The sequence below is a fragment of the Hyperolius riggenbachi genome, chromosome 3, assembly GCF_040937935.1.
Source record: "Hyperolius riggenbachi isolate aHypRig1 chromosome 3, aHypRig1.pri, whole genome shotgun sequence".
Classification (NCBI taxonomy): Eukaryota; Metazoa; Chordata; class Amphibia; order Anura; family Hyperoliidae; genus Hyperolius; species Hyperolius riggenbachi.
In genome coordinates, this window is record NC_090648.1 from 374,494,486 (window position 1) to 374,513,254 (window position 18,769).

Below are 18,769 nucleotides of genomic sequence, written 5' to 3' on the forward strand. Positions count from 1 at the left end.
TTGGGAGTGCTCCTGAGCTACTGTGCACCTAAACACGTGTGATCACTCTGATTAAAGTACTGACATTTCTGTTACTATTTCTGCATTATTGGTGATTCTGCAGATCACCACATAATCAGATATAGTTTCTGTATTATTGGTGATACTGCAGATCACCAAATAATCAGAACTCTGTCACTAGCTGACACTAACCGTTACAGACTGGTGTTGGAAGATATTTTCTGGGAACGGCTGGTGTTTGAAGATGTTTGCAGTTTGTGCATCAAAATGGCTGATCAACAGTGACTATGGCCGTTTTTAGGCATAGACAAACCAGGCACAGGCCCTGACACCTGCAAGAGGGTGCACCACAGGGCTATTCTTAGTATTCTAGTATTCTACTGCTAGTTTGATCATGAAAGGGATAGGTGAGGATTTTAACACCTTAAATCCATTAGCAATTTCAATAGTTATCTCATTTGAGATAAGTGCACTGCTTTTGACTTCAGTCTACAGAACTTGTCCTGCTGTAAATTCTTGGAATGCTTTGATCTCTCTCTACTGAGCAGAAAATATAGAAACTGAAAGCAGAAGTCATCTGTTATTGTCTCACACTGCCCCCCCCCCCTCCCAGTGACAAGTGGTCATAAATATTACAGCAGTACTAATTAGAAAGCAAGGAAATGTAACAAAATAAGTAATACAAAAAAAAGTGCTAAAATAAATTGGCCTGGAGCATTTGCAAGCTTCTAAATAAATTGGCTGCTAAAGGGTTAACGGGCACTGCTGTTTAGCATAACAAGTGAGATCACAATAGCATAAAAATGAAACAGCAGGTATTGTAGTAGTATTGTAGTAGTGGTTAGCTCTCTCGCCTTGCAGCGCTGGGTCCCTGGTTCGAGTCCCAGCCAGGGCACTATCTGCAAAGAGTTTGTATGTTCTCTCCGTGTCTGCATGGGTTTCCTCCGGGCACTCCTGTTTCCTCCCACATTCCAAAAACATACGGATAAGTAAATTGGCTCCCCCTAAAAAAATTGGCCCTAGACTACAGTACTTACACTACATAATATAGACATATGGCAATGGTAGGGATTAGATTGTGAGCTCCTTTGAGGGACAGTTAAGACGAGATATATATAAACTGTACAGCGCTGCGTAATATGTTGGCGGTATATAAATACTAAATAAATAAAAAAAATCTAAGATGCAATTGTCTTAGATTTGGTTTATTTTGATTGTTGTAGATCCTTTGACTATTCAGAGCAATATTACAACCTTTAAAGGACAAACAAGGCATGCAATTTTATCTATACTTACCTGGGGCTTCTTCCAGCTCCTAGAAGTCATTTAGGTCCTACGCTGCAGCTCCGGCATTCTCAGGTGTACCGCTGGAAGCCTCTGAGAACAAGTCCACATCACTGCGCAAGTGCAGAATGCTCCCGTTGATATGGGCGTTTTTTCGTACACGTATACGCAGAACGCACCGACCCATCGGGGGGTCACTGATCTTCAGAGGCTACCAGCGGGACACCGGAGAAGACCAGAGCTGCAGCGAGGGACCCAAATTTCTTCTAGGGGCCGAAGGAAGCCCCAGGTAAGTAAACACCTGATCTGGAGTATAGGAGAAAGGGAAGATCTATGTAAATATATGTATTTTTTTACTGAAAAATAAGTTTAACACTAAACTTTATTTCCATCCTTTAAATTTATATATTTCTTATTTTCATAAGTTAGTATAAAGGAAAATGAAGCAGGATAGAAAGAACCAGTGTGGTTTGAATTAAAAAACAACATTTTTCTTATGAAATCTGTATGTTATGCGTGACTAGGGGGCATGATTCAGGGTGTGGCTTAAAGGAATACTGTAGGGGGGGGGGGTCGGGGGAAAATGAGTTGAATTTACCTGGGGCTTCTAACAGTCCCCCGCAGACATTCTGTGCACGCGCAGCCACTCACCGATGCTCCGGCCCCGCCTCCGGTTCACTTCTGGAATTTCAGACTTTAAAGTCTGAAAACCACTGCGCCTGCATTGCCGTGTCCTCGCACCCGCTGATGTCACCAGGAGTATACTGCGCAGGACCAGTATGGTCTGTGCCTGTGCAGTACACTCCTGGTGACATCAGCGGGATCGAGGTCATGGCCACGCAGGCACAGTGGTTTTCAGACTTTAAAGTCTAAAATTCCAGTAGTGAACCGGAGGCGGGGCCGGAGCATCGGTGAGTGGCTGCGCGTGCACAGAATGTCTGCGAAGGGACAGTTAGAAGCCCTGGGGAGGTTCAACTAATTTTCCACTGACCCCCTAAAGTGTCCCTTAAGTATCGCTTTTTCTTATCTCAAAAAGTTGGGAGGTATGCTAAAATCTATTTAAAAATCTGCATCATCGTTTCCAACTGTCCCTTTTTTGGAGGGACAGTCCCTCTTTGGGAACCAAATCCCTCTGAACCTCTAAATTTGTCCATCTTTCAGGACTGACGTACAGAGCTGTGTAAATATATGCATTTTTCTACCGAAAAATGTGTTTAATTGACTCTAATCTTTATCTCCATTATTTAAATTGATTTATTTATTTTTTATTTTCAAATATTAAAGCTAATTTGAAAAACAAAACAAAGCCTCAAAACCAATCAGATACTTATTACCAGAGTTCCCCAACCTTGTCCTCAAGGCCCACCAACAGTACATGTAGACACACCAAGCGCAAAAATGGACCCAAAATACAGTAGAAAACCACTGCTCAGCTGCGTGTTATAAGGGGAACTCCCTCAACCCCTCCAAATCAAAAACACATTTTAAACACAGATAACACGCGCTAGATATTCCCTAAAATTCATTTATTGATAATAATCTAAAAACACACTATTCTAAGCAAGAATCATCAGCAACAACGCCTCACAAACCACCAACAGTACATGTTTTGCAGAAAACCACAAACATGCACAGGTGGGATAATTAGTGTCTCAGCAGAGCTGATTATCTACCTCTGGATTTCCACAAACATGCACTGTTGGTGGGCCTTGAGTAGTGTTGCCAACCTCCCGTAAATTTACGGGCATTCCGTAAATTTTGTTACAATTTTAGCTGCCCGTGAATTCCATAAGGAATTCAGCAGCATCCGTAAGGGCGGCCAATCGGCCGCCCTGTGAGCAGGAGGGAAGCAGCGCAGAGAAGCGGGAGAGCTGTGGGATCAGCGGTGGGGAAGGGCGGACGTCCCCCCCCCTTCCCTCACCTTAGGGCTCTCCATCCCTCGCTCGCTCTCCCCTCCAGAATGAAGTGTGGTGCGGCGTTTGGCAGTAGGCGGAACTTACCTCTGTCTCGCTCCAAGTGCCGGAAGTTCTGGTGCCGCTGCTCTGGTCAGACTAGCGGCAAATCCATCCCGCGCCTGCAACGAGACTGAGGTAAGTTACGCCCGCTGCCAGCCACCGCACCACACTTCATTCTGGAGGGGAGAGTGAGCGAGGGAAGGAGAGCCCTAAGGTGAGGGAAGGGGGGGGGGGGGGGGAGATGGCCCCCCTTCCCCACAGCTCTCCCTCTTCTCTGCGCTGTTCCCCTTCTGCTGGGGGCACACCTGGCTACCTTTTTTTACCTCTAAGCTAAAAGCTACCTCCTTTATTTATGTTAAGCACTATGGCTAGTGCTAAAACACCACATCCCCAGGGTTTATACCCCCCTAATCACAGGGCAAAATACACGACTTTCTTTGTAAATTTGTAATTTTGTTTTAATGCAAAAAAGAAATTGGGGGTGATTATGGGATAGTGTGAAAGGTAAAATGTGTATATTAAAGAGAACCCGAGGTGGCATTTCATTATGTTAGTGGGGCACAGAGGCTGGTTGTGCACACTAACACCAGCCTCTATTGTCCCATCGTGTGCCTCAAAGACCCCCCTGCTCGCCGCTATAGCCCCCGCAGTGCTGGCGACATGCAGCGTGTCGCCAGCACAATGTTTACCCTAGCGCTGTCTGTCAGCGCCGCTCCCCCGCCTCCTACGCATTGCCGCTACCCGCCCGCGTCCCTTCCCTCCAATCAGCGGGAGGGAAGGGACGCGGGCGGGTAGCGGCGATACGGAGGAGCGGCGCTGACAGACAGCGCTTAGGTAAACATTGTGCTGGCGACACGCTGCGTGTCGCCAGCACTGCGGGGGTATAGCGGCGAGCAGGGGGGTCTTTGAGGCACACGATGGGGCAACAGAGGCTGGTGTTAGTGTGCACAACCAGCCTCTGTGCCCCACTAACATAATGAAATGCCACCTCGGGTTCTCTTTAAATGTATTTGTGGCTCTTTTAAAAAAAAGTGTGTAATTTTACTATTTGGCCACAAGATGTCCTTGTGCATTACTTTCTCTTATAGTACGCTACATAGGAAGTAATGCGTGCATGGGTTCCATCGCAAGTAAACAATTGATCGCAGCATCTCTTTGATGCCTGTGCTCATTCACACGCGGACATAGATTATTTAATGGGAGCTGCGTTCCAATTCATTCATCTCCCGTCTAACGATAGGCGGCTATAACGGCAAGGGTCGTAAGTAACTACGTCCCTGCAAGGGCAAGAGGGAATTTGCAGGGACGTAATTACTCGTCCCGGGGGAGGGGAGGTGGTTAAAGTCTCACTCTTTCTAAACTTAAAATGTTGGGAGGTATGATGCAAATGTGTGGCAGCAACAGATCCCTCTCTGATCAGATTAGTTAAGCAAAACAGAAATTTGCCTTCTTAAAACAGAAGAAGTGCCTCGATTCATCATTGTCTTTGCGATAACTTTTTCCAGTTTGTTAAATTACCGAATTCGAAGTTTATCGATTTCTAGTTGTATTTATCAAGGTTTTTCCACATTCGATGCGACTTCGATAAAATATCGATAACAATGCAGTAGCCATTCGGTAACGTGTCGATATTTCTATTTTACAGCGGTAATTTAACACAAGGCCATAAGATTCCCATGGAATTGTGGATAAACTGGCAGTCCTTTGAACACTACGTAGCAACATTCAGAATAGGACCAGGATTCTGGAAGTGGTTTGGGACAATCAGGGGCGTAACAATAGACCCTACAAGGGATGCAGCCGCAGGGGGGGGCAGAAGCCACAGGGGGTCCTGTCCTGAGAGACTGACAACTAAGGGCAAGGAAAGAAAAATATTTCTGCTCTCTGCACACTTGTTCTAATGACTGCATCTGCTCAGCCACTGTTAAGGAATCATACAAAGTTCTGCAGGCAAAGATTTCTAGACAGTCCCCATTCAGTGTGCAGCAGGGTGTTGCGTACAGGGCTGTTCTATCCCCAGCCTTTCTACTCCTTCCTAAGTGCTAAGTCCTGAATCCTGTAGTGATGCTTGAGGAGTCTAGGCACAGAGACAAAAAGTTTTCTCTGCACAATTGTTCAATGACTGCATCTGCTCAGCCACTGATAATGAATACTACAAAGTTTTATAGACTAAAATCTTAGAGGGCCCCATCCAAAGAATCACAGGGGGGCCCAGTGATTTCTAGTTACGCCCCTGGCGGACAATGCCACAATTTGGCCAGCTACGGTTTGATAGGAGCCTTTTCTGAAAAAATGTAGTGCAGCTAGCAATTTAATTAACCCTGGCACTGCCTGTGTTCTCTTACAAGATGATTCAAGAGAAATGCAGATGTCCTGGTATAGCAAACAAAATCCATTCTCTTGCAAATTGATATGGTTCTAGTATTAATATCATCGGTATTATACTGATGATATTTGACGAAACTCTGGGGTTCTATTCATACAAACAATACTTATAATGTACCCATAGTTCGATTATTGTGACAGAGAGATCAAATGGTGGCAATAGCAGCCACTGGTTGTTTTTAAATGTATTAAAAGTTATGTTTTAACAAAATTAATCCCATCAACAGAGGGGAATTGTTGTTTAAGATATTGACCATCAGGTATTTGTGATTATTACCTTTGAATAACTCTCAGCTGATACATAACCACCTCAAATGGCTCCATCTTCTCTGTCAGCAATAATCTGACAGGAATAACGACAGAGCAGTGAAGGAGATAACTAATCCTAAATGTAACGCTAAACCACGCCCACTTTCATTTTCATGAACTGCTCTTTCTTCCGTTCTATCACATCATTCCTGAATGATTACCGAATGCTCGCTAACAGCTGTAGATAACTTTGATGAATCCTAAAATCAACATATCGAGTTTGGTATTTTACCGAGCTGTCGATAAGTCTTGATGAATCGAGGCCAAGGTATTTGTTATTATTCAGGTTAGAGTGAGTATTGAGGTGTCCCACAGTGCATCCCTGCTGAATATGCAAATTTTCTCTTTGTTATGCCCATAGCTCCCAACTGCCCCTCTTTAGGAGGGACAGTCCCTCTTTGGGAACCCAGTTCATCTATCCTCCTCATTTGTCCCTCTTTCATGACTCATGAACAATTTATATGACTCTAAACTTTATTCCAATCATTTAAATTGGTATACTTCTTATTTTCAAGTGTTCATATTAAAGGGATACTGTAGGGGGTCGGGGGAAAATGAGCTGAACTTACCCAGGGCTTCTAGTGGTCCCCCACAGACATCCTGTGTTGACGCAGCCACTCCTCGATGCTCCGGCCCCGCCTCCGGTTCACTTCTGGAATTTCTGACTTTAAAGTCAGAAAACCACTGCGCCTGCGTTGCCGTGTCCTCGATCCCGCTGATGTCATCAAGAGCCCACAGCGCAGGCCCAGTATGGTCTGTGTCTGCGCAGTATACTCCTGGTGACATCAGCGGGAGCGAGGACATGGCAACGCAGGCGCAGTGGTTTTCAGACTTTAAAGTCAGAAATTCCAAAAGTGAACCAGAGGCGGGGCCAGAGCATAGGTGACTGGCTGCGCGGGCACAGGATGTCTGTGGGGGACCATTAGAAGCCCCGGGTAAATTCAGCTCATTTTCCCCCGACCCCCTGCAGTATCCCTTTAAGGAAAATGACACAGGATAGAAAGGATCAATGTGATTTGAATTATGAAACATATTTTTTTTTAATGAAATCTTTATGGTATGCGTGACTAGGGGTGTGGCAGGTGAGTGATTAGGAGTGTGGCAGGGGCACATTCTTATGAGCATGGGCACATGTCCCTCATTCTTATTTCCAAAAAGTTGGCACTTGGCAGGTATGTGTTGATAGTGGTTCCAGAGGTGTGTTTAGCTATGATTTGCATATTCAGCAATAATGCATTGTGTGGGACAAATCAGAGCTCACTCCAACTAATCACAAATACCTTCTGTTTTAAGAAGGCAACATTCTGTTTTGCATAGCATTTTAGTAGGGAGGTTTTTTTGTTTCTTTCAGCCCCTTACACACTCCTGGAGGTTCTGGTTCAGCATGAGCTTAAGGGGCCCATACACTCAGCCGATTTTCTGGCCGATCGATCGATCCCGATCGATTGATCGTTTGAAAATCGGTTGGCCAATCGACCGATCGATGGCCGATTTCGATCGATTTCGATGGTTTTCCATCGAACTGGCAGGATGGAAAATTTAGGTCGATCTGATGAGATTGCTTATCAGTTTGCATTGGCCTTAATGGAAATCTGATGGCAAAAAAATGCCATCAGATCGAATTTCAATAGATTTCAAACTGAAATCTATTGGAATTCTTTCCTGGTAAAAAATGTTCTAAAAACGCATCAGATAGATCATCAGATACATTTCTTATCTATCTGCTGCCAATCTGACGAGTGTATGGGCACCTTTACTGGCCAAGCTGTAACTCCAGATTCGATAAGAGATGGATCTATCCAATTATCAAGTCCTGCTGCCCCATCTGCCAATGTATGTGGTATATGGCCACCTAACCCCAATTTTCTTGCGCCTGAATTGATAGACCAGCAGGTTAAAAAGCTCTAGCTGCACACAGTTTAGCACAGCGCCACACAATCTGGTAACGTCACGAGTTTTGACGATTTGTCCTAGCCAAGCCCCCGTACATGTGTGACGTTAGCAGGCCACGTGACTGGCAGACGAGCCGCTGCAGCACAGGCAGAGAGGGCAGCACCGATAAGCCGAGAGCGCTTCTGCTTGTACGGGGCTCACTGCACCTCCGCCTTCCCGCATCACCACCAGCGTGAGTGTGACCGGTCACTGCCGCACTGCATTATGTCCTATGAGTTCCTTCCTGTGTGCTGGCTGCACTAATCTCCCCGCTTGTGGAGCTGCTGTGTGATCACTGCACATGTGGAATCTATAGAGCTTCTTCATGGGGGGATGTGACAGCTGCTGCAGCTGTGCTCCGCACGAAGGGGGGCTTGCTTTCTGTTGTAATCTCCATGCTAGCTATACACTGTGCAAGATAAGAATGTAACCCAATGAATTAAAATAGAAAACCTTTATATTCGAATTCTTTTCCAGCTAGTCAGTCCGTTAGTAATTGGTATTATTGCATGAATGTGCATGGTTCTGGGTCACCAAGCAGTCTGTGAATGTACATAGATAATTCTGTTGCAGAAAGGCAGCATATGGTGACCATTGTTGGCGTTTTCCTCAACATACTGTATTTTGATACCATGAAAAATAGATGTGTAAAAATCAAAGGTTTTTCTGCATATTATATTTTCTAGTATCAAACAGGAACATAAAGATGATTGGAGTTGATAACATTTTAGTTGCACTCCCTGTAGATGTATGGTAGATTGGTTGTTTTTGAGGAATATGAACTGAAAATAGATAATTATTAATTGATTTAAAGATTGGGTCATAATTTTCATTTTTTTCTATATTTAATGATCACGTAGAAGTTTTAAAGACATTAGTATCATGTCTGTCTTAAAACTAGACAATGTTAACTACATGTGATCTTGGTTTACTTTACAAATCACATTCCACTGGCAAATTGCAATGACATGGGCTCTCTCATAAAAAGCTCATGTTGCTGTCCCAGCTAGTAGCATGTGATTCGTGCTCAAACAAACAATCTGCAAGCATATTTAGTGCAAATGCAATTCTTTCCCATTCCCTGTACTTGAATTTCAATTAGCAAGTGCAACAACAATTGCATTGGAAGCACACAGGAACATTTTTTCCAGTGTTCAGGTACACTTTAAATCTGTACCGATTGGTTTGGTCTCAACATGATGAAAAACAGATAAAACTACAGTAATTAGCATTTCACATCAGCGTGGCACCTAGACTATAGTTAATCCAAGCTTCGATATGTTCAGCCTGCTATACTATTAGGAAGTTTTGTTTGTATGGGGCAGGGTGTACTTTAATGCAGTTGAATTGATAAATGTAACTTTGTCTTAATGTAATTCTCCAGTACAGTTAGTATAATTGCTCTCTTTATCTGCATTCTCCATCCATCTGGCATTTAGAAAGGCATCGTTTTGTCAGTGGCATCCATAGCCACTCGCTCATCTTCTAGCTACTCCTTTGTGAAATGTGGATTCTCAATAGATCATAGAGAGTGGAGGGGATTAGCTAGACAAGTACACTTGTGTAAAGTATAGGGCTTGTTCACACTCAGAGCTTTAGGTGAGTGTTCCAGCGCTTTGCTGATCGCCAGTTCATACCTTCATGCTTTATAAGTAAAACTCAAGCTGTGGGTTGGAGAACTTTGCAGGAAACACATTCTTCCTGCCCTTTTCCACAACAGAATTCACATGCAGTTTGCGTTTTTGCATTCGCCACACATCTAATGCAATTCAGTAGCATTACATTTGCTGAGGGGAAAAACAGACTGCTTTTTTTTTTTTTGCACCGGACATACGATTTGCATACAGTGCAAGTCACTAATTTGCAAATTTTCTCATTTCAAATGCAAAAATTTGCAAGCAAATGTTTAGATAATTTCTGACAAGTCTATGTAAATTAACTTCATTGGTAAAAATTGGAAAAATTAAAAAAACGGGAAAATTAGCATAAAACCGCAAACATGCAAAAGATTCGGCACCTAAAAAAAGCACATCCAGAAATTGCAGGGATATAATTAGGCTACTTTCCCACCAAGACGTTGCGTTTTAGGGGACGTTATGGTCTCATAACGTGCCCCTAACGCAAATGCGTTAGGTGTGGTGTTGAAGTTGGACGTCAGATTGAGTTGCGTTATGCAGCTCTCAAAGCAGCCGCTCCAGGTTAGTGATAGGCAGTCCGGATCTTTTTAAGGATTCGGATCATTTGAATCGGATCATTGAAAAGATCTGGATCTTTGAACCAAATCACTTGAATCATTTTACTAGGGAAGCAGACTGCGGGTGAAATGACTAGCAGGACAGGACTTTCCCTGCACTGTACATTCTGTATGTTCCTGTTTCTTCCAGACAGACATCCACTGTGAACCGAATCTTTCATTGTGATGATCCAGGTGATTCGACTCACAAAAAAGATCCGGATCAAATGAAGGATTTGTTCATGATCCAGACAACACTACAGTCCCACCACAAGTCTCCTCAGTGCAGTGAATATTAATTAGCCATGTGGCTGGCCGCGGAGGAGGAGGGGAGACCTCCTCCTCCAACATTACTGCGCATGTGCAAATAGTCTAACGTGGCTTAGCCCAGTATAACGTACAGCGTGCAGCACTTTGTTTAAACGTGTAGCGTTACTATGTAACGCAACGTGTGCACTGTAAAACAGCACATTGATTTTACAGTGCTGTGAGTTAGGCTGCGTTACTGGCTGCTGTAACGTGGGACTTTAACGTCCTACTGTGAAACCAGCCTAAAGGCGTCCAAAATAGTCAGGTTACTATTAGCTATACAATTCCACGACCGATCCGAATGCCGCAGTGATTGATCTAAAATGATTGGTAGGGACCATTAACAGATGAATTCCCATCAATCAGATTGATGGAACCTATCCAAAAAATAATCATTCAGTTGCATGATTATATTGTTAATGGCCCCCTTTAGCAGCTCAGTGAAGATTCCTGGACTGCCTACCTGCTGCTCCTGTGCTCTGGCCAGACGCTTGCGAGTGCTTGGCACTGACATTGGAGGAGCAACCACCGCACTGAGTCACTTGCGGACACAACATGATGCGTTTTTTTTCCCCCTGCTGTCTACTTACCCCATCGCATGCCAAACACTGACACACATGGGGTTATAAAGGCAGCCATTAGGCTGCATTCAATTGCATTCAAAAAGGTGCTCTGCGGCTGGGAGGCTGAACTCCACAATAAGCATGCATTTCTGTCTGAGGCCTGGAACCCACTAAAAAGCACTATCACAATTGCTAGCGATTTGTGATAGCGTTTTGCAAGCGATTTTTGGAGCGTTTCCCTGCTCCTATACAATTCATTGGAATGGAAACGCTCCCAAAATGCTGCATGTCCTGCGATTGCGATTTTCTTAATCACAATCACTCTAGTGGAATCTGTCCCATCCATTTATATTGGCAGAGCGTTTAGGGAAATCGCTAGAGATTGAAAGTGCTCCCTAAACGCTCAAAAACCACTCTAGTGGGTTCCAGGCCTCAAAGAGGCATTGATTACCCATTGGATTAATGTTGGTGCTCACAAATCACTGCATAATTAATAGTTGCTGGTTAAATGGATCAGCTACAGGAAGCTTTAATTTGCTGAAAACTGAACAACAACTAAGCATGGAACGCCATACTATCATATCATTATACTGTATTTACAGCAAGTTATTTACTAGAAGCAAAGGTATCTCCTTTATTAAAGGGATACTGTAGGGGGGTCAGGGGAAAATGAGTTGAAGTTACCCGGGGCTTCTAATGGTCCCCCACAGACATCCTGCGCCCACGCAGCCACTCCCCAATGCTCCGGCCCCGCCGCTGGTTCACTTCTGAAATTTCAGACTTTAAAGTCTGAAAACCACTGCGCCTGCATTGCCGTGTCTTCACTTCCCCTGATGTCACCGGGAGCGCACGGCGCAGGCACAGACCATACTGGGCCCGAGCAGTATGCTCCTGGTGCCATCAGCGGGAGTGAGAACACGGCAACGCAGGCACAGTGGTTTTCAGACTTTAAAGTCCGAAGTTCCAGAAGTGAACCAGAGGCGGGGCCGGAGCATTGGGGAGTGGCTGCGTGGGCGCAGGATGTCTGTGGGGGACCATTAGAAGCCCCGGGTAACTTCAACTCATTTTCCCCCGACACGTCTACAGTATCCCTTTAAAGGCCATGAGAATTGTCTATTTCACTAGATGAGGCTGGTGCAGCACCAAGACATAAAGCTTGGTCAGCTTATCCTCGTGGTGACTAAAACCCATACACACGCTCAACAGCGGTCTTTTATGCAGCACAATTATCAAACAACTTTTGTTGTGAAACAAGTTGAACAATCCCAAAAAATTGCTTGCTATTGTTCACACAACTGATAAGACGTCAATCTAACAGTTGGATTTTAGTCTTAGTTGTGTGAACAATAGCAAGCAACTTTTTTGGGGTTGTTCAACTTGTTTCACAACAAAAGTTGTAAGATAATTGTGCTGCATAAAAGACCGCTGTTGAGTGTCTGCAAGCAGTTGATAGGCAGTGAAAAGACTGTTGAACTCTCACAACTGCTTGAAGCTACTTGGTAACTGTTTCAATGAGCGAGCAGTTTAGTTGCCTGTGGAAAAGGGCCCTTAAAGAGAAACGCCGACCAAGAATTGAACTTTATCCCAATCAGTAGCTGATACCCCCTTTTACATGAGAAATCTATTCCTTTTCGCAAACAGACCATCAGGGGGTGCTGTATGACTGATATTGTGGTGAAACCCCTCCCACAAGAAGCTCTGAGGACCATGGTACTTCTGGCAATTTCCTGTCTGTGAACCTTGTTGCATTGTGGGAAATGGCTCTTTACAGCTGTTTCCAACTGCCAAAAAAGCATGCAGCAGCTACATCACCTGTCAACAGTAAAAATGTCACCATGTAATACATGTCAGAATGTAAATCAGGAATGTAAAATATTTTACAATGGGCAAACACTAACTAAATCATTTATACATAATTATTGTAAAAATGAAGCACTTTTTTATTACATTATTTTCACTGGAGTTCCTCTTTGTTGGCCACACACCATGCAATCTGACTGTACAATCAATCACCAATTTTACCACTCATGTAGTATAAGAGACTAACTGAAAAATATACTAAGTCACAGTTAATCTATTGTTGTTATACTACATGGATGTTGGCAAGATTGTATACAAATTGTAGTTAGATTGTATAGTGTGTGGCGACCTTTAGGATGGTCAATGAATAGGGGATCGGGCAGCTTCCAACCAGGGCTTTGCAGGATTTGAGGTGCTAGTCTAATTGACTGGTTGCACAGCTGCTACTGCACTTGGCAATACAGCTGTGACCACTAATTTGAAAGAAATGGGGGACACAGCAGAAAACACTTTCCACGCAACTGAATTAGGTTTACTAAAGTACGTCGGTATTGGCTCTAGTCAACTTTAGGATTCCCAGCCAGAAACCTCATAGGGAATAGTTCTCCAATTCTCTACAGCACAAAGCATTGTGATTTGCAAAATAGTGTGGACATAGTTTACTACAACCTATCTAAGGGACAATTCACACTTGAAATGCTTTTCTGAGCGTTTTGCAATTGAATGGGAGCAATTTTAAAAACCGCTTATCACTTTCATCAAATTTGCGGTAAAATCGTGGAAAAACGCCGTGATTTCACGATCACATACACGAAAATCGTGGCGATTTTTCCTTCATTTTTGTTACGATTTTAATGAAAGTGAATGGGAGCGATTTAAAAAAACACGCTTCTAGTGTGAATGGGACCTAAAAGTTTGAGAGGGAGCTGTCCACCCAATCTCATTAGCATGTTAGAAGACTTTCCCTTAGAGCACGGTGTCGAACTCCTGGCCTGTAGGGCCAGATCCAAGCCAGTGTTTAGGATGGACTGAGAAAGAGAGGAATGTGTTCTACCTGATGGACCACACCTTTCCTGATTCAGACCCATCAATTAATTTGAGCTGTATCAAAAATGTGTGAGAAGGACCGGTTTGACATCCCTGCCTGAGGGCTGGAACCCACTAGAACGCTTTTTTGAGCATTTAGGGAGCACTTTAAATCGCTAGCGCTTTCCCTAAACACTCTGCCAATGTAAATAAATGTAAAAAATTTCACAGTAGCGATCATCAAAATCGCAATCTCAGGACATGCAGCATTTTAAGTATTGACGCGTTGGCAAATCGCTTATGAATGGCTACACACAGTGATTTGAGTGAGATTTTAAATTACTGCAAACTAAAAAAATACAGTTCAGTACAATTCAAAGATACATTGAAAGGACCAATCAGAATTAAAATCGCAAATCACTACACAATCGCTGGCAAAAAGCTTAAACTAAAAAAAAAAAAAAAAAAGCTCATAAAACCTGTTACAAAACGCTATTTAAAAATGCAAGAGATTGCGCTAGCAATTTGCCATTTGTAGTGGGTTCCAGGCCTAAGAGGTTTCCTGCTGAGTCCCCTAGAATTAACTAGCACCAATTCAGTTCATTAGTTGCTGTGCGTTTTCATCCACTTTTCTATGTACTGGGTCCACAACACACACAAAAATGTATGCCGTAGTGCATTATCATGGTGTATTGCGCTACAGCCCAGTAGAAGTCAATAGATACATTATTAGGAGTCAGTTGCCTTATGATGCTCTGCAGCGCAATCACTGTGAACAAGCCTTAGGGCCCGTTTCCACTATAGCGTTGCGGAATCGCCGGCGAATCACCGCAGGCAAATCGCATGCGGGTGCGATTCCGCATGCGTTTTTTGCCGCGATTTCGCATAGGTAAGGCTGTATGCGAATTTAACCATGTCACTGCCTGTGTAAAATAACATTAATACCTATGCGAAATCGCATGCGAAATCGCGGCAAAAAACGCATGGGGAAAACGCATGCGATTTCCCTATTAAATACATTGCGTGCGATTCGCCTGCATTCCACACGCAGGCGAATTCTGAGGGCCCTACCCTGCAGATTTTTTCTGCACAGAAAAACGTGCGGGGTAACGCACAAGTGGAAACAGTCCCATCCACTTGTACTGACTGTGCGAATCCGCATGCGGGCAACGCATGCGGATTCGCGATAGTGGAAACGGGCCCTTAAAGGGGTTCTTTCGCGAAAAAAGTAGGCAGTTAAAAAAATGTGACAGATGACAGGTTTTGGGCTAGCCCAATAAGGGGGATTCTCAGAGCTTTCTTTGTTTTCAACAGCATTTCCTGAACAACAGTTTAACTGCCAAAATAGCAAGATACCAGCCGGCCTCCCTAATCACTTGCACACTATTATGTCAGTTAGATTTTGCAACTGTTGTTCAGGAAATGCTGTTGAAAACAAAGAAAGCCCTGAGAATCCCCCTTAAAAAGATGGACTGGCCCAAAACCTGTCATCTGTCACATTTTTTTAACTGCCTACTTTTTTCGCGAAAGAACTCCTTTAAGCAACAGTGGCACATCCAGCCTCCTGGGTACACAGTGGTCCCTATTCCAGTGTCCTAGCAGTAGGATGTGCATTGCGATAACGGAAAATTGTTACTTACCTATCGGTAATTTTCCTTTCCCGATGCTTACATGTCATCACACCTGGGTAGATGCCCCGCCCACTCTACCCCACAGGATCTCAATTAGTATAAATTTTGGCAGTTGCTGGCCCCCCCCAGTCTCCGTAAGCCTCGACTTACCGAAGCTCACAGGAAGGGAGGGACCAGTGTGATGACATGTAAGCATCGGGAAAGGAAAATTACCGATAGGTAAGTAACAATTTTCCGTTTTCCCTATGCTTCCATGTCATCACACCTGGGATTTAACTAGGAAATAAGAAGGGAGGGACACCATTTTTGATGCTTAATCAAAGAAATATTTAATTATCCATATGTTGTGAATTTTCCAGTACAACCTTACCAAACATTAAAGTAGACTGAGAAGACAAGTCCACCCTATAGTGCCGCATAAATGTGTTAATTGATGACCAGTTAGCGGCCTGACACACTTTCTCTGCGGGTACTTTATTTAAAGCTGCCCAAGAAGTTGACATACTCCTGGTGGAGTGGGCATTTAACTGTCGAGGGGGTTCTAGTCCCTCTGATTTGTAGGCGGTTTGAATAGTTTTCACTTTCCATGTAGATATTGTTCTGGCGGAGGCCGGTTGGCCTTTGCGATAGCCTGCTGGGATTACCCATAGTCTATCAGTCTTCCTTATGTCCGCCGTTAGGTGTAAATAGTCCCTTAGTGCTTGCCCTACATCAAGAGGGTGAACGTCCACCCCTTCTTCTTGGGTAAATGTTGGAAGTGTCCATTCCTGGTTGAGGTGATAGGTCGATGTTACCTTTGGGATAAACTGCTGAATAGGTCTGATCAGTACTCGGTCAGGGAAAAAGGTCAGGTATGGTTCGTTATATCCTAACGCTTGAAGCTCCGACACTCTTCTCGCTGAGGATATTGCTACTAAGAAAACAGTTCTTAAAGTTATGTTCCATAGCGAGTTGTCTGTTACAGGGTAAAAGGGCGTCTAGGACTAAGGGTAAGTCCCATTTTGGAAAGATATTTCTCTTTGGGGGTTTTATCTTTAGTACCCCCTTTAGAAACTGTTTAATTAAGGGATTTAAGGCCCATTGGGTGCCCGTCATTGCTGATAGGGCAGAGACGTGCGTCTTCAGCGTGTGGTATCCTAGCTGCATAGTTAGACCTCTCTGAAGGAACTCGAGAATATGATAAGGTTCCGGTTTTGTAGGTTGGAAATGCAGTTCCTGTGATAGGTTTAGAAACTTGGTCCAGACCCTTTGATAGGTGGCATTTGTAGTAGGTTTTCTTGCGCTGAGAATAGTCTTGATTACTTCTTGTGAGCATCCAGCCAGTTCCAACCTCCTCCCTTCAACAGCCAGGCCATCAGATTCAACCTCTTGGGATTCGGATGGAGGACTTCTCCCTGTGATAGTAGTTCCCTGTTGTCTGGGAGAGGCAGAGGTGACTGTAGCCTCATTCCCCATAGTAGGGGGAACCATGGCCGATTCGGCCAGTACGGAATTATTGCAATCACTAGGACCTTCTCTTTGTGGAGTCTTGATAAGAAGCGTTGTATCGTAGGTATTGGGGGAAACACATATGCTGTTGTAAAGTTCCAGTCCGCTGTCAGTGCATCCACTGACAGGGCTTCTTTGCAATAAACTCTGGAATAGAAGTGTCTGCATTTGGTGTTCGATGGCGTTGCCATCAGGTCTAGTTCGGGCTTGCCAAGATGTTTGCATACCCAGTGGTACACCTCCGTGGACAGGCTCCATTCGTTGTTGTCCAACGTGTGTCTGCTCAAATAGTCCGCTAGAATATTCTCCTTCCCCGGTATATGCAATGCTGACAGATTCCACAGATGTTGTTCCGCATATTGGAAGATAGTTGCCGTCTCCTGGAGTAGTGCTATACTTCTTGTCCCCCCCTGTCTCCTTATATATGAGACAGCCGTGCTGTTGTCTATACGTAGGATTACCGTTCTGTTCTGAATCAGATGAGTGAAACTCAGGAGTGCCTGGTAAACAGCTCTTATCTCTAAGATGTTCGACTGTGTGTGAGGATCTGTGTTTTTCCAAAGGCCCTGCGCTGTTAGCGTGCCACAGTGTGCTCCCCAGCCCCGTAGACTGGCATCCGTGGTAATTGTGATCGAGTTCGTGACTTCGATCAAATGTCCTCTGGATAGGTTGTTGATATCCGTCCACCATGCAAGGCTGTTTTTCATCAGAGTGGTGATCTGTATTGACTGATTCCAGTTTTTCTTGTTCCATTGAGTTAAGAAACCCCATTGGAATGGCCTTATATGCCAATGTGCCCATCTTACTACTTGAAACGTCGAGGTCATTGAACCCATTAGACTGACACATTGTCTTGCCTTCAACTCGTTCAGGGAGATGACTTGGGTTATTTTCTGTATCAGCGATGCTATCTTGTGTTGTGGCAGACTCACTAAGTTCTGTTTCGTTTGAAAAAAATGCCCCCAGGAAAATCATTGATTGGGTCGGCTCCAATTGGCTCTTGTCTTTGTTTATTCTCCAACCAAAGTGAATGAGTGTATCTAGGAGAATTCCTTTCTGGGTGGTTAACGTCTCCTTGTCTGCCGCCAGTAAAAGTAGGTCGTCCAAGTAATGAAACAAGCGCAATCCCCTTGTTCGCAGAAGGGCTACTAAGGAGAGCAGGATCTTGGTGAAGGTTCGTGGTGCCGTACAGATTCCGAATGGTAAGCAATTGAACTGATAGTGACTTGGGCCTATTGCAAACCTTAGATATTTCTGGAATCTCGAATGTATGGGGACGTGCAAATAGGCGTCCTCCAGGTCCGCCGAAAGCATCCAATCTGATTGTTTTACTACTTGAATTATCGAATGCAACGTCTCCATTCTGAATTTCTTGAGTTTTATGTGTCTGTTTAGGTAACGGAGGTCGAGGACCGGTCGGTAGTCTCCAGTTTTTTTGAGTACAAAGAATAAGGGGGAGTAAACCCCCTTTTCCCTCTGGTGTTCTGGCACTGGCACCACAGCTGCTTTGTCTAGAAGTGTCTGTACATATTCTTGTAGAAGGAGTGCTTTCTCTCGGTTTCTTGGAATCCTGGTTGGTACGAAGTGTGCTCTCGGAGGTTTTTTCAGGAAGCTCCAACGACGTCCCTGGGTTATTATCCTTATTACCCACGGGTTGTTTATTTCTTCCATCCAAATTTGTCCGAATTTCTTCAATCTGCCGCCTACCGGACAAGTTTGAACGGCCCTCCTGTCAAAAAGACTTCTGTTGGCTAGGGGCTGAAGTAGTGGTCTTCTGGCGTGTAATTCTTTGCAGATTGCTGTGACTGCTCTGCCAGTTTTTCTTGAATTCCCTGCCCGGTCTGTATGATCTGG

At 44.2% G+C, this 18,769-nt stretch overlaps 1 protein-coding gene across 5 annotated transcripts in view; it reads left to right on the forward strand.

The window, feature by feature from the left end:
- SFXN1 (sideroflexin 1) overlaps positions 1-18,769 on the forward strand; it is a 103,394-nt gene that overhangs the window by 34,053 nt on the left and 50,572 nt on the right. Inside the window, exon 1 of one of the 5 annotated variants that reach the window (XM_068277176.1) lies at positions 7,945-8,058. The exons of the other annotated variants lie outside the window; for them this stretch is intronic. The gene's annotated coding sequence lies outside the window, so the exon portion shown is untranslated. Of the gene's footprint in view, positions 1-7,944; positions 8,059-18,769 lie in introns of those variants that run through there. 5 annotated transcript variants of the gene reach the window in all.